The sequence below is a fragment of the Sinohyriopsis cumingii genome, chromosome 14 (genome assembly GCF_028554795.1).
Source record: "Sinohyriopsis cumingii isolate HCF-2022 chromosome 14, ASM2855479v2, whole genome shotgun sequence".
Classification (NCBI taxonomy): domain Eukaryota; kingdom Metazoa; phylum Mollusca; class Bivalvia; order Unionida; family Unionidae; genus Sinohyriopsis; species Sinohyriopsis cumingii.
This window is the reverse complement of record NC_142974.1, coordinates 66786221-66800366: the sequence shown is the minus strand read 5'-3', so window position 1 is coordinate 66800366 and position 14146 is coordinate 66786221. Positions and strand designations below refer to the sequence as shown.

Below are 14146 nucleotides of genomic sequence, written 5' to 3'. Positions count from 1 at the left end.
CACCAGACTGGAGAAACTGTTGGAACTTCATGTGCATCTGGAATATGCCAGGCGCATTTTAAATGAACTGGCCGCGGAAGCCATTGTGGAGGAGGGAAGGATAAGAGAGGAGGAGGAAAGAAGAAACAAAGAAGAGGAGGAGAGAAGATATAAAGAAGAGGAAAGAAGATACAAAGAGGAGGAGAGAAGATACAAAGAAGAGGAGGAGGAGGAAAAGGAGAGAAGAAGAAGAAATTTCAGAATCCCAGAGAGCGAAAATTGGGATTCTGAAGCGACATATCCTGCCTCTGCTCTCTCCCCCCAAAAGGTAAAATGTAATTGGGGGATAAGATGTGTATGCGGCGCCAGGCCTGGAAGGTGCCACCATTAACCAGGTGTCCATGAAGTTCCAAACAAAAAAACAGCCCTTTTCAGGGCTACCCAATACTCTAGAAAAGAAATAACCATCAATTTGCCAATGTGTAGGTAGAGTAGTGTGAATATAAACACTAACTCTTTTTTAAGATAGTGTGAGGGTATGTGTTTGTGTGTTGGTGCTTGTAAGAGCTAAGGTATGTTTGTGTGAATAGTAGATTATGGGTTTCTTTATTGTTTCTTAGCGTAGGTGAAGAGTATAGTTAGGGTTCTGTAAGCGCTGACGTACGATTGTGTGGATAGTAGATTATGGATTTTGTTTATTGTTTCTTAGCGTATGTGAAGAGTATAGTTAGGGTTCTGTAAGCGCTCACGTACGATTGTGTGGATATTAGATTATGGATTTTGTTTATTGTTTATTTAAATTCCTTTAACGCTAAACTGTCCCACGATTTTTCTCCATGCTAATTTCCCTTGACGCTAATCTGACCCACGATTTTTCTCCATGTTAAATTTCCCTTGACGCTAATCTGACCCAGGGGTCTCTGTAATGCTAATCCCCATTGACGGTAAAGTGCCCCCATTTACTACTTAAGTCACCTGTTCATTAAACTGTGCAATTCTATGCATGCAAATCTTTCGAGAACACACCTGCGTACAGTATAGACACTTAACGGTATTTAGTAATAGTCATATATAGAGCGAAATTCTAAATGGCAACACGACATGTGGTTGTGAAATTCTACGTTGATTTACAAGTCGCCAAACATAGGATTTGATCCGGAAATAGTATGTTCATATCGCCCAAAGAACCCTTCAGCCGACAGTAACTCAACAGCCGCGCGAAATTCCGGTTAAGTGTATAAATTGTACACCGATGCGTGCAGACAAGATTGATTGCAGATTTGTGCCGGTTTTAATGAAAAGGGTCTGCCTTATGAAAATAATAAATATACGTAAGCTATTTGAATGGTCGCGGTGCTTATATCTGCGAAACATACTCATTTGTATTGCTGAATACCTTTAATTTCATATTTACAAGAAATTCCTTTTAAGACTTGTATAATAATAGACTTATTCACCTCTGGTAGAAATAAATTTTAAAAAAATCCAAATAAACAAGATTTGATATAGTACTTGAGAAACTCCGATATTGTCACCCAACCTATTAGCATTTCCCTTATTCAGTCAGAACAAAAGCAAACCTTTTTATTTTATACTGCATTATGAGTTTGAAAGTAGCAGATTTCTTAGGTAGTGGCAGATGTTTAACGTGGCTCTTACCTGAAGCTGGTACACGGAGGCTGTGCGAACAGATACCTTAAACATTTCTTACCCACCTTGCATGGGTTCTTATTGTCATTAATGTATATATGTCATTTGTTGTTTTGGCCAGTGGCCTACATTATTTGAATCAAGCATGTAGTGAATGCGCTGGACGGGCATTATGAATGTTACCAAGTGTTTGGCGTACATCACGTACGATGGTGTCCATCTAATTATTCGCGTCGTTGCTCGTTTGTCTAGAGGTTTTAATTCATGGTAAAATATAACGCACAGTATAAGCATAGACTCGCTTTGGAAGAGAATCAATATTTACATTGTGAAATAAGCCGTTTCCTGCCCCCTGTGATCAGATCTGTCTAGCGAATCACGCAGCCAAGAGGTCGGTCTCTCTCTCTCTCTCTCTCACACACACACACACACACACACACACACACACACACACACACGCACACACACATACATGCACAAGCGTTTTTCATGATCTGTTCGATTAATTACCCATATGATCTCTGTATTTGCTCATTTAAAAAATATTAATAACTCCTACTACTACTACTAATACTACTACGCTAACAAAAGCTGTAATAGCTTCGATGCAACGGTCATGAATATGTTTGTTTAACCACTTCTAATTATACGACTTTCAAGTCACAACCGTTGAGACGTCAAATATTCAGTCATCTGTCTTGTCTTTATTTTAATTTCGCGGTTTGCTCCAAGATAAATTGACGGAAAATAAATGAATCTTTCAGGGAATACTGTTTGTGGGAATAGCATGTTTTCTGGGAAATTTGCTTTTTAATATTCCGATTGCTGTGCTCCAAAAATGTACATATGTGTATTTACAAGACGCAGGAAAAGGAAACACCGTATTAGAGGTAAAGTCAGCTAAACACATAACATTCACCTGGATATTTTTTTTAAATATTTTTTTACTGACATTTTCACGTAAAAATGATCATTAGACAAACGGCATCATTGTTAGCCTCTTATTTTACACTTCGCAGACATTTGCAAGCAAGATAACTTCAACCGTAAGCAAAGAAGATCTCTCTCTCTCTCATTGCACAAACACACACCCACACCCACACACTACACACACACACACACACACACACACACACACATATATATATATATATATATATATATATATATATATATATATATATATATATATATATATATATATATATATATAAGTAAAAGGCATACTAGAATAGCTATCGCTTAAAATCAGAGACCAATCTCTCTTTCTTTAGATAATTACTATAAATAAAGTGTATTTATCTATCACCGGAGTGATCATTTTTCAAACTGAGATCAATCCATCCTCGTTATGATAATCACTATAAATAAAGGGTAACTATTCATCTCTTTTCTCAAACCTCGGCTCCTGATAATATTTGATATTTTCCTCTTCCTAGAAAGCAAGATGGGTGATCTAACAGTGTATGTGGTCGTCGTTATTTGTGTCGCAGTGACCTATAACTAGTTTTATTAATCCCCATTTCATTTTCTGTCATTTATGCAATAAACCTAAAAGTATTTAGAAAGTGTAAATAAAGAGCATTTATTAAACACTAAACAACTAATACATAGCTAAACTATTCTCTGTGTGTATGAGCTTAATATCAGGATCATTATTAATGGAAAAAGTAAATATTTCTATTTGGGTCTAAGTTTTGGAATTTCGAGAGTGCAATCCAGGTTATGGCTTTGATTTTGTAAACATCAGGATAGTTCTAGAAGGTTATTTTCCATTAGGTTAATGATTTGTTTAGAAAATGTTATTTGTGACCTGAGGTCAAGTAGAGAACTATATAATCTTGGAATTTTGAGGATTTGGTCATTTGTGTTTTAACATCCAGAGCTTTCAAAGTGTATTATGTTGTGTCCCGATGGGATGAATTCAAGTGATTATTTTCTCTGGAAATACAAAAGTGCTCTGATAAAATTATTGGATAAAGACATTCACTAGAATTTACATTTAATTCAAACCTGCAATTATATTACTGTGATTCAAAAAAGACTGCTGACACATCAACACCCTACAAGCTATAACAGACATCTCATCGCCTTCAGTTTTTTTTATTATTTATATCTCCGGGACTTGTACTATGTTTTATTCAGGACTTTAAACTACAAGGACTTGTGTCTGTAATTCTTTGATTATTTTGGGATTTAATTCGCAATATCGTAAGTTCTTTTTTTCCATTTTCACTTTGTTTTCTAGGGAAATAAATTGTCTGCTAAATTTTACAAAGCTTGTTGTCTTTCAATCTTTTCTGTTACCTATTTTAAGAGCATATGCTCGTAACAGTTGATACTGATTGACGATATGTGGTATTACGTCACCTGTTCATCAAACTGTGCAATTCTGCGCATGCAAATCTTTCCAGAACACAGATGCGTACAGTATAGACACTTAACGGTATTTAGTAATAGCCATATCTAGAGCGAAATTCTAAATGGTAACACGAAATATGGTTGTGAAATTCAACGTTGATTTACACGTCGCCAAACATAGGATTTGATCCGGAAATAGTATGTTCATATCGCCCAAAGAACCCATCAGCCGACAGTAACTCAACAACCGCGAGAAATTCCGGTAAGTGTATAAAATGTACACCGATGCGTGCAGACAAGATTGATTGCAGATTTTTGCCGGTTTTAATGAAAAGGGTCTGCTTTTATGAAAATAATAAATTTACGTAAACTATTTGAATGGTCGGGGTGCTTATATCTGCGAAACATACTCATTTGTATTGCTGAATACCTTTAATTTCATATTTACAAGAAATTGCTTTTAAAACTTGTATAACAATATACTTATTCACCTCTGGTAGAACTAAATTTAAAAAATTCCAAATAAACAAGAGTTGATCTAGTAGTTGAGAAATTCCGATATTGTCACCCAACCTATTAGCATTTCCCTTATTCAGTCAGAACAAAAATAAAACTTTTTATTTTATACTGCATTATGAGTTTGAAAGTAGCAGATTTCTTAGGTAGTGGCAGCTGTTTAACATGGCTCTTACCTGAAGATGGTACACGGAGGCTGTAAGACAGATACCTTAAACATTTCTTACCCACCATGCATGGGTTCTTATTGTCAGTAATGTATATATGTCATTTGTTGTTTTGGCTAGTGGCCTACATTATTTGAATCAAGCATGTAGTGAATGCGCTGGTCTATCATTATGAATGTTACCAAGTGTTTTGCGTACATCATGTACGATGGTGTCCATCTAATTATTCGCGTCGTTGCTCGTTTGTCTCGAGGTTTTTAATTCATGGTAAAATATAACGCACAGTATAAGCATAGACTCGCTTTGGAAGAGAATCAATATTTACATCGTGAAATAAGCCGTTTCCTGCCCCCTGTGATCAGATCTGTCTAGCGATTCACGCAGCCAAGAGGTCAGTCTCTCTCTCTCTCTCTCTCTCTCTCTCTCTCACACACACACACACACACACATACACATACATGCACAAGCGTTTTTCCGGATCTGTTCGATTAATTACCCATATGATCTCTGTATTTGCTCATTTAAAAATATTAATAACTCCTACTACTACTACTAATACTACTACGCTAACAAAAGCTGTAATAGCTTCGATGCAACGGTCATGAATATGTTTGTTTAACCACTTCTAATTATACGACTTTCAAGTCACAACCGTTGAGACGTCAAATATTCAGTCATCTGTCTTGTCTTTATTTTAATTTCGCGGTTTGCTCCAAGATAAATTGACAGAAAATAAATGAATCTTTCAGGGAATACTGTTTGTGGGAATAGCATGTTTTCTGGGAAATTTGCTTTTTAATATTCCGATTGCTGTGCTCCAAAAATGTACATATGTGTATTTACAAGACGCAGGAAAAGGAAACACCGTATTAGAGGTAAAGTCAGCTAAATACATAACATTCACCTGGATATTTTTTTTATATTTTTTTACTGACATTTTCACGTAAAAATGATCATTAGACAAACGGCATCATTGTTAGTCTCTTATTTTACACTTCGCAGGCATTTGCAAGCAAGATAACTTCAACCGTAAGCAAAGATCTCTCTCTCTCTCATTGCACAAACACACACACTATACATATACATACACACATTCACACACACACACACACACACACACACACACACACACACACACACACACACATATATATATATATATATATATATATATATATATATATATATATATATATATATATATAAAAGGCATACTAGAATAGCTATCGCTTAAAATCAGAGACCAATCTCTCTTTGTTTAGATAAATGCTATAAATAAAGTGTATTTATCTATCACCGGAGAGATCATTTTTCAAACTGAGATCAATCTATCCTCGTTATGATAATCACTATAAATAAAGGGTAACTATTCATCTCTTTTCTCAAACCTCGGCTCCTGATAATATTTGATATTTTCCTCTTCCTAGAAAGCAAGATGGGTGATCTAACAGTGTATGTGGTCGTCGTTATTTGTGTCGCAGTGACCTATAATTAGTTTTATTAATCCCCATTTCATTTTCTGTCATTTATGCAATAAACCTAAAAGTATTTAGAAAGTGTAAATAAAGAGCATTTATTAAACACTAAACAACTAATACATAGCTAAACTATTCTCTGTGTGTATGAGCTTAATATCAGGATCATTATTAATGGAAAAAGTAAATATTTCTATTTGGGTCTAAGTTTTGGAATTTCGAGAGTGCAATCCAGGTTATGGCTTTGATTTTGTAAACATCAGGATAGTTCTAGAAGGTTATTTTCCAGTAGGTAAATGATTTGTTTAGAAAATGGTATTTGTGACCTGAGGTCAAGTAGAGAACTATATAATCTTGTAATTTTGAGGATTTGGTCATTTGTGTTTTAACATCCAGAGCTTTCAAAGTGTATTATGTTGTGTCTAGATGGGATAAATTCAAGTGATTATTTTCTCTGGAAATACAAATGTGCTCTGATAAAATTCTTGGATAAAGACATTCACTAGAATTTACATTTAATTCAAACTTGGAATTATATTACTGTGATTCAAAAAAGACTGCTGACACATCAACACCCTACAAGCTATAACAGACATCTCATCGCCTTCAGTTTTTTTTTATTATTTATATCTCCGGGACTTGTACTACGTTTTATTCAGGACTTTAAACTACAAGGACTTGTGTCTGTAATTCTTTGATTATTTTGGGATTTAATTCGCAATATCGTAAGTTCTTTTTTCCATTTTCACTTTGTTTTCTAGGGAAATAAATTGTCTGCTAAATTTTACAAAGCTTGTTGTCTTTCAATCTTTTCTGTTACCTATTTTAAGAGCATATGCTCGTAACAGTTGATACTGATTGACGATATGTGATATTACGTCACCTGTTCATTAAACTGTGCAATTCTGCGCATGCAAATCTTTCCAGAACACAGCTGCGGACAGTATAGACACTTAACGATATTTAGTTGTTGTTGTTGTTGTAGGGTTTAACGCCATTTTTCAGCACAAGATAGGCTATACATGGCGGCCAGTATTAATGGTGGAGGAAGAACCCAGGAAATCCCCGGAAAGAACCACCGACCCTTGAAAAGCTACTGGCAAGCTTTCTCACATACCCACATTGGCCGAATCCGAGACTCGACCCTACGCAGACAGAGGTGTGATGGCAGTGATCCGTAACGGAGAGCGCTTTAGACCACTCGGCCACTCTCTCTCTCTCTCTCTCACACACACACACACACACACACACACATACATACATACATACATACATACATACATACATACAGGCACAAGCGTTTTTCCGGATCTGTTCGATTAATTACCCATATGATCTCTGTTTTTGCTCATTTAAAAATATTAATAACTCCTACTACTACTACTACTACGCTAACAATAGTAGTAATAGCTTTGATGCAACGTTCATGAATATGTATGTTTAACCGCTTCTAATTATATGACTTTCAAGTCAAAGCCGTTGAGACGTCAAATATTCACTCATCTTTCATTTCTTTATGGACATATGTGTGTTTACAAGACGCAGGAAAAGGAAACACCGTATTAGAGGTAAAGTCAGCTAAATGCATAACATTCACCTGGATATTTCTTTTAATATTTTTGTTGACATTTTCACGTAACAATGATCATTCAGTAGTGTTAGTCTCTTATTTTACAATTCGCAGGCATTTGCAAGCAAGAGAACTTCAACCGTAAGCAAAGATCTCTCTCTCTCTCTCTCCCTCTCTCTCTCTCTCATTGCACAAATACACACACATATGCTTACACTATATATATATATATATATATATATATATATATATATATATATATATATATATATATATATATATATATATATATATATAGGTAAAGGGCATACTAGAATAGACTTAATATGTTATGTAGATAGATATGTAGGTAGGTACGTAGATAGATAGATAATTGCTTTCTTTGCATAAAGCTCTTAATGGTATTGGGGCTGACCAAGTTGTGAGTTTTTATAATCATAATCGTCACATTAAAGAATATAAAATGATACACTTAAACCAACATCACACTTAAACCAACATCACCATCACCGCAACAACATCAACGACCACTGCCACCACCAACTCACAGATCATGACTGTACACGAAGAAGAAAAAAAGAGCAAGAGAGTGGGATATGCTACAAATCTTATAATCAGAGTTATTTCAAACAAACTTAAGCACTGATGTTACCTGCATAAGTCTTACGTCTCGACCTATGATTGGTCAGTTTGAGTCAGACATAAATTACAGCCAATCAAAGCAGTCAATTTTGGACTTAATTTTATGTCAAGACTAAAGTTCGATCGGTGAAATGCAGTCCAGCCAAATACGTTACGATGTCTGATCTCAGATATCATCCAAAAAAGCATACTAGAATAGACTCAATATGTTAAATATTTCACTGTCAATTTACAAATTTTTCCTGTCCAATTTTGTATTCATTAACTATAAGAAAATCTGAATTTTTTACATTAAAATCGACAGTACTTCCGCGACCTGGTTCAATACATTATAATTATGATACTCAAAATCATTAGTCATTCTCTTAAATTATAATAAGATTATAATCAGAAAATTCTGATCGTAAAATTTTCTTAACTTCGGTTTAGCTATTTGCATATTAAATTTTTGATATAGATATTCTTAGAACTATGTCAGATTTTACAACTTTGGAAATTATCTCGAGATTTATGTTTGGAAGAAATTAAAATCAACAACAAACAAACATAAACCAAGGAAACAAATGGAGAATGCCTTGTTTTTCAAGTATGAATATACGAATATGTTTCAAAAATGACTGTTAGCTCCCTTTCTTGGTACAGGTATCACGTGATATGCAGCATAATCTCGTGCGTCCTTTCTTGTTGGGTCTCATATTATGCCAGTTTGCCGTGAAAACTCAAGTTTTCGGACAATGTATGAAGAGCGCAGGGCAATGTGTTAGCACCACTGGGGTCCGGAGCTGTTCGGCTAGGAAGGGGGTCTGTATCAACGTCCATGACGTGTGTAAATGCGACCGGAGAACCCTCACCATTGCTTCAATTGACCTGAAGGACAGAAAACGCGACATAACATTGCGCTGAGGTGTACAAATCCTCCCTGATTCCGCTGTTGACCAGACTCTGTCAAATATGGGCGTGTACCAAAACCTGTGCACATTTCATCTTCATGCAGTAAAACTTGGTTTAGATATAAAATGTATCTGAGGTGTTTGCGTGTTTATCACATTTTGAAGTTTGAAAATCGGATCACTGGATATACCTTTCCTTCATTTCTTTATACATATTTAATTCAGACAAATCGCGATATGTAGATGGTCTACCAGGTGCTAACTTTCATCTTGTAGATTTAGAGATAATAAGATGGTTCTGGTTAATCGCTGATCAAAAATTTTAAAATTAAATCTTTAATCTCCGATTAAAATATATCTCATTTCTGCAATGCGTGTACATAAGCAAACAAGTAAACTGATTCTGTTTTATTAGATCTAATAATGCGATTTTGCACAATTAAATTTCACAATTTTTATATTATGCAGTTTAATGTGTTGGGGTAAAATTACTATTAAGCTCTATTGATTAATTTAACTTTTCAATCGTGTAATAAAGAAGACATATATACATTTGTTACATTATAAATAATCTTACTTCTGTGTTCATGTTATTAAACTTAAGAACAACACATGCATAATGTTCATGCTTTGTCTGCTAAAGTTCAAGAAAGAAATTGTTGTTTTGAATCAGTGAATGTCATAAATTTCTTACGAAAAAATCACTCGATTAAATATCCTGGGCTTGCTGACTTTTTTGTTGTTGTTATTTTTGTCATTATTATTTACAGTCATTATTGATGGTGCTACTACTCTGTACTCCCTAAAGCAACATACAATGTATGTATGTATGTATCTATGTATGTATGTATGTATGCATGTGTGTCTGTGTGTGTGCGTGTGTGTGTGTGGATGTGAATGAGTAAATCATTTGTTTTACTGATTAGAAAATAAACTTCGGTATTTTTCAAGGACTTTATTAATTCTCTCTCTCCCTCCATATATCCCATGCTTTTATTTCTTTTCTTGTATATATGTTACAAGGAAATGTTAATTTATTACAAAATAACAAACTGGAATCATCCCGAACTGATTATAATAATTACCATAATTTACCCCGGGCAAGTATCAAAATGATCTCATCAATTGTTTTTATCTGCGAATTAGAATGATCCGGTATACACATGAGACAACAGCTGGAACTAAAAAACAATCAATTTTCTTCCCAACACAAACAGTAGATTCTTTTTCCAGCTGAGCATATATATCTCGTTGACAAGAATATCAGTTCTAAATCATTACTTCACTTAAAATAGTTTTTGTTCTTGCTTAGTAAGACATGGACATGGTCCGTGTGAATAGGTCAAAGAAAAATTGCGAAGGAAGTTTTTCCTATATCGCGGAACAAAATAGGACCATTCGGGGTTTCTACTTAGGTATATAATTATTGTTTCAGATGCTAAAGAAACGTTTATGTATGATAAATAGAATACACTAGATTCAATGAATAATTTCCATACAATGAACAGTCCCTTCATTAGCTGCGAAGAATGGAGAATGGCAACTTCTTTTTTTTCTTTCGATGTTTGCTGTTAGACCTGTAATTTATTTTAGGTAATTAACCACCATAGCTGAACCCTCACATTCAGTCTACTCGTCTAATTTATATAAGCATTCGCCTGTACAGGACACACTTAACCTGTTCAGAGTAACCTTTCACATTATACAATTTATATTCATTAATATGGTAGGGTTACCGTTCAATAAACATACTTATTCTTACTTCCACAGCGGCAGAGACCAAAAAGGGTATTGACTGAAGGTTAATGCATAGAGTATTCAAACATTAATGTCGTCACGAGCTAAATGCAAATAGTTAAAATGTTAGTAACCTTATTTGGTTGAAAGATTGTAGAATTAATAGATATGCATAAAATTCTCAAATTTCAAACTCCATCATAAATATCTCCCAAAAAGACATTAAAAATGTCAACAAATTCACTGAAGCGTGAAATATAGGTCCCAGAGACCTCGTTCTGCAAGAAGTGTGTAGTACATATCAAGATGCACTACCACAATAAGGGTCTTGAGTCTATATAGGAGAGTATGTGTATAACATGTGATAAAGTGCAGTGGTCGTGAGCCAAACGCAAAAGCTTAATTGCAGCCAATAAATGACGAAGTATGGGTAAAGATAAATCTCTACGGTTGTGAGGGCGCGGTGGTATTATAGACGTATATCATCGTCAGTTTCGTGATTCTAGCATGAATAACGCATAAGAATTGAACACGAAATGCAAATCATAGCCCAAATCAATGAACAGTGTCTATGAAATGAACATCAGTTACATAATACAACCCAAGTCCGTGAAGCATACATTATGGACTCTAGTCACCTACGGCTGTAATAATGGATGGATGCTCACTAAAATCCGTCTTCTCATCAATTTTCTTGATCAAAATTGGAAGTCCGTTTATAACACACACAAAAAACACACCTATTCTGAACCAAATTCAAACACGTAACCTAGCAAGTAAATTGCGAAATGTAGGTCACAATGACCTTCTGTTTTCTAACGGTGTGGTACTAATAGAGATTTATACAATCATATTCTATAATGAATAGTTAAAACACACCATCTAATCAAAGTCTGAGTCACAGTGACCTTCCTTGCAGGTAAAGGTGTAGTAATGATAAAGATGCACATTTTATGATTCGGGTACACAGTGTGCAAAAGACACAAGTGGCCATGAGCTAAATGCAAAAACCTGACCTAGGGAGTAACATGAAATGTTAGGTCACATTGACCTTCTTTTATCGTAAGGTTGTGATAGTCACGTCGATGTATACGAGGCATAATTTTGATAATTCTAGTATGAACACCGATTAAGAAATAAAGGTTATACATATAATTGAATCCGAAGGAGGGAAGTGAGCAATAAAGAACACGGTGACCTAGTTTTGAATTGGTGTGGAGGGTGTAAAACTCATCAAGTAGCATATCCTTACCACATTTCATATTTCTACGTATAGCACAGGCAGATTACGGAAATCCAATTTGTGAGCTGCATGCAAACATTTAACCTATTTATGTATGCAAAGTAATGTAATGTAATGCATGCATGTACGCACGCACGTACGTACGTATGTATGTATGTATGTATGTATGTATGTATGTATGCATGCATGCATGTACACGCTGGTTTTAGCGATTAAAGGCACGTCAGCATAATATCCTGTGCCAAAAAAATGTTAAATGTAGGTCACAATGAACAGACATACATTACGAACATCAACCCAAGTCAATGAAGAATTACACAAATTCGACCAGAGTCAGCAAAACGCGAGATATGCGTCACATTTACCTACTTTTGTGATAATGATGTAGTACAGAAGAATTTAAAATTGAATGTTCTTTTCGTGACTACATAGGTATTAGAGGTGAGTACAGAAAAATCTAGTGTCCCGCGGTATACCGAGGTATTTCAGAACGTACCACGATACGTATCACATTATACCGCAGTTATATTAGGGACCAAAAATTACATGTTCTGGGGCAGGGACGTGTGTGTGTGTGTGTGTGTGTGTGTGTGTGTGTGTGTGTGTGTGTGTGTAAGAGATTTTGGATTTTTAACGTAGCTTTAACAATTTTTCAGTCATATCGTTACGATGTCTGCAGTATGGCAGTTTATAGTGATATCTAGCACTGGGGTATCATGTAGCATGATGTCCCACCCAATCACATTATCCGGACACCAGGCCGACCAGTCCTTCGCAATGATGAGCGCCAAGCGAGGAAGCTGTTAGTACCATTTTATTAAGTCTTTGGTATGACTCGGCCGGGGACCGAACCCACGACCTCCTGCATCCGAGACGGACGCTGTAACCACTAGGCCACCGGAGCGGTAGTGGACAGGGAAATGACACTTTTTGGTTTAATTTATGTCTGTCAATAGTTGGAAAAATATTGTGATTTATAGAAAAATGACACCGTATTATATTCATGATATTATTTTGGATAAATAATAATAATAATAATAATAATAAGAGATAAAAGAAAAAAGACTATTTCAGCTCCAAAGAAAATCACTGTCTCACCACCGCCACTCTGACAATTAAATAGCCAACACCGTATTGTAGATGAATTTGCTATGTGCTATGTTAACGGGTTATACGTTGCAATATAAAAGCTGTAACTAAAGTGGGATGATTCAGCTTACAGTGTAGCTGATACTCTGTCCAAAACATGGTGCTGACATTTGAGAGCCTATTGACAAAAATCTCAAGTGTTGATAATGAAGCCAACACTAACACTATTAATATAATAGGAAGAAAGCAGGAAATATAAAACGCACTTACGCAACAAACGAGAAAATATTTATTAGACTCCGAAAATTGCGTAATGTTCAGACAGTAAACAAGAATGCTCCTGAAAAGCGGAGGATAATTTGCAGCATTTCAAAGGAATGTGTATGCTTAACAAATTTATATACTCCAGTAAATATCATAAACATGGCGGGGTTCGGTTGTTGGGGGGGGGGGGGGGCTTTTTTTTGTTGGTGATTTGTTCGTTAAATTTGTAATCCGATCTTTTTTCCCCGAAATGTAAATTTGGTTTCAATATGTTTTACAACATTCGATTTGGCCACAGCGTTGACATACTTGACACGTGTCAAATGTGTGATTAAAGAAGAACGATGTTAATATGATTTAAGTCTCAAGTCTTGAATAATTCCTTTTGTGTTTAAAATATCCCTCACCACATATTCCTGGATTGTATGCATTATTGTTGTCTTGCAAAATTTATATGCAGATCCGGATTAAACCTGGCATAAATATGTTTGCTTGCTTGTTTTTGTGTTGTTTTGCTTGGGATGGTGGGAAGTAACACTTTTTATTTGTGTTTTTTCATACGA

General features: G+C 35.3%; 1 long non-coding RNA gene across 2 annotated transcripts; it reads left to right on the top strand.

Moving 5' to 3' along the window:
- Positions 1–1645: 1645 nt before the first annotated feature.
- LOC149784042 (uncharacterized) lies at positions 1646–9981 on the top strand. 2 transcript variants are annotated; one of them, XR_016413735.1, is made up of 5 exons: positions 1646–2020; positions 2649–2675; positions 4044–4252; positions 7833–7859; positions 9003–9981. It is a non-coding gene; the product is annotated as an uncharacterized LOC149784042 (long non-coding RNA). The 2 variants fall into 2 exon arrangements; XR_016413736.1 differs by lacking the exons at positions 1646–2020; positions 2649–2675; positions 4044–4252 and adding exons at positions 4294–5064; positions 5676–5702.
- Positions 9982–14146: the final 4165 nt, after the last annotated feature.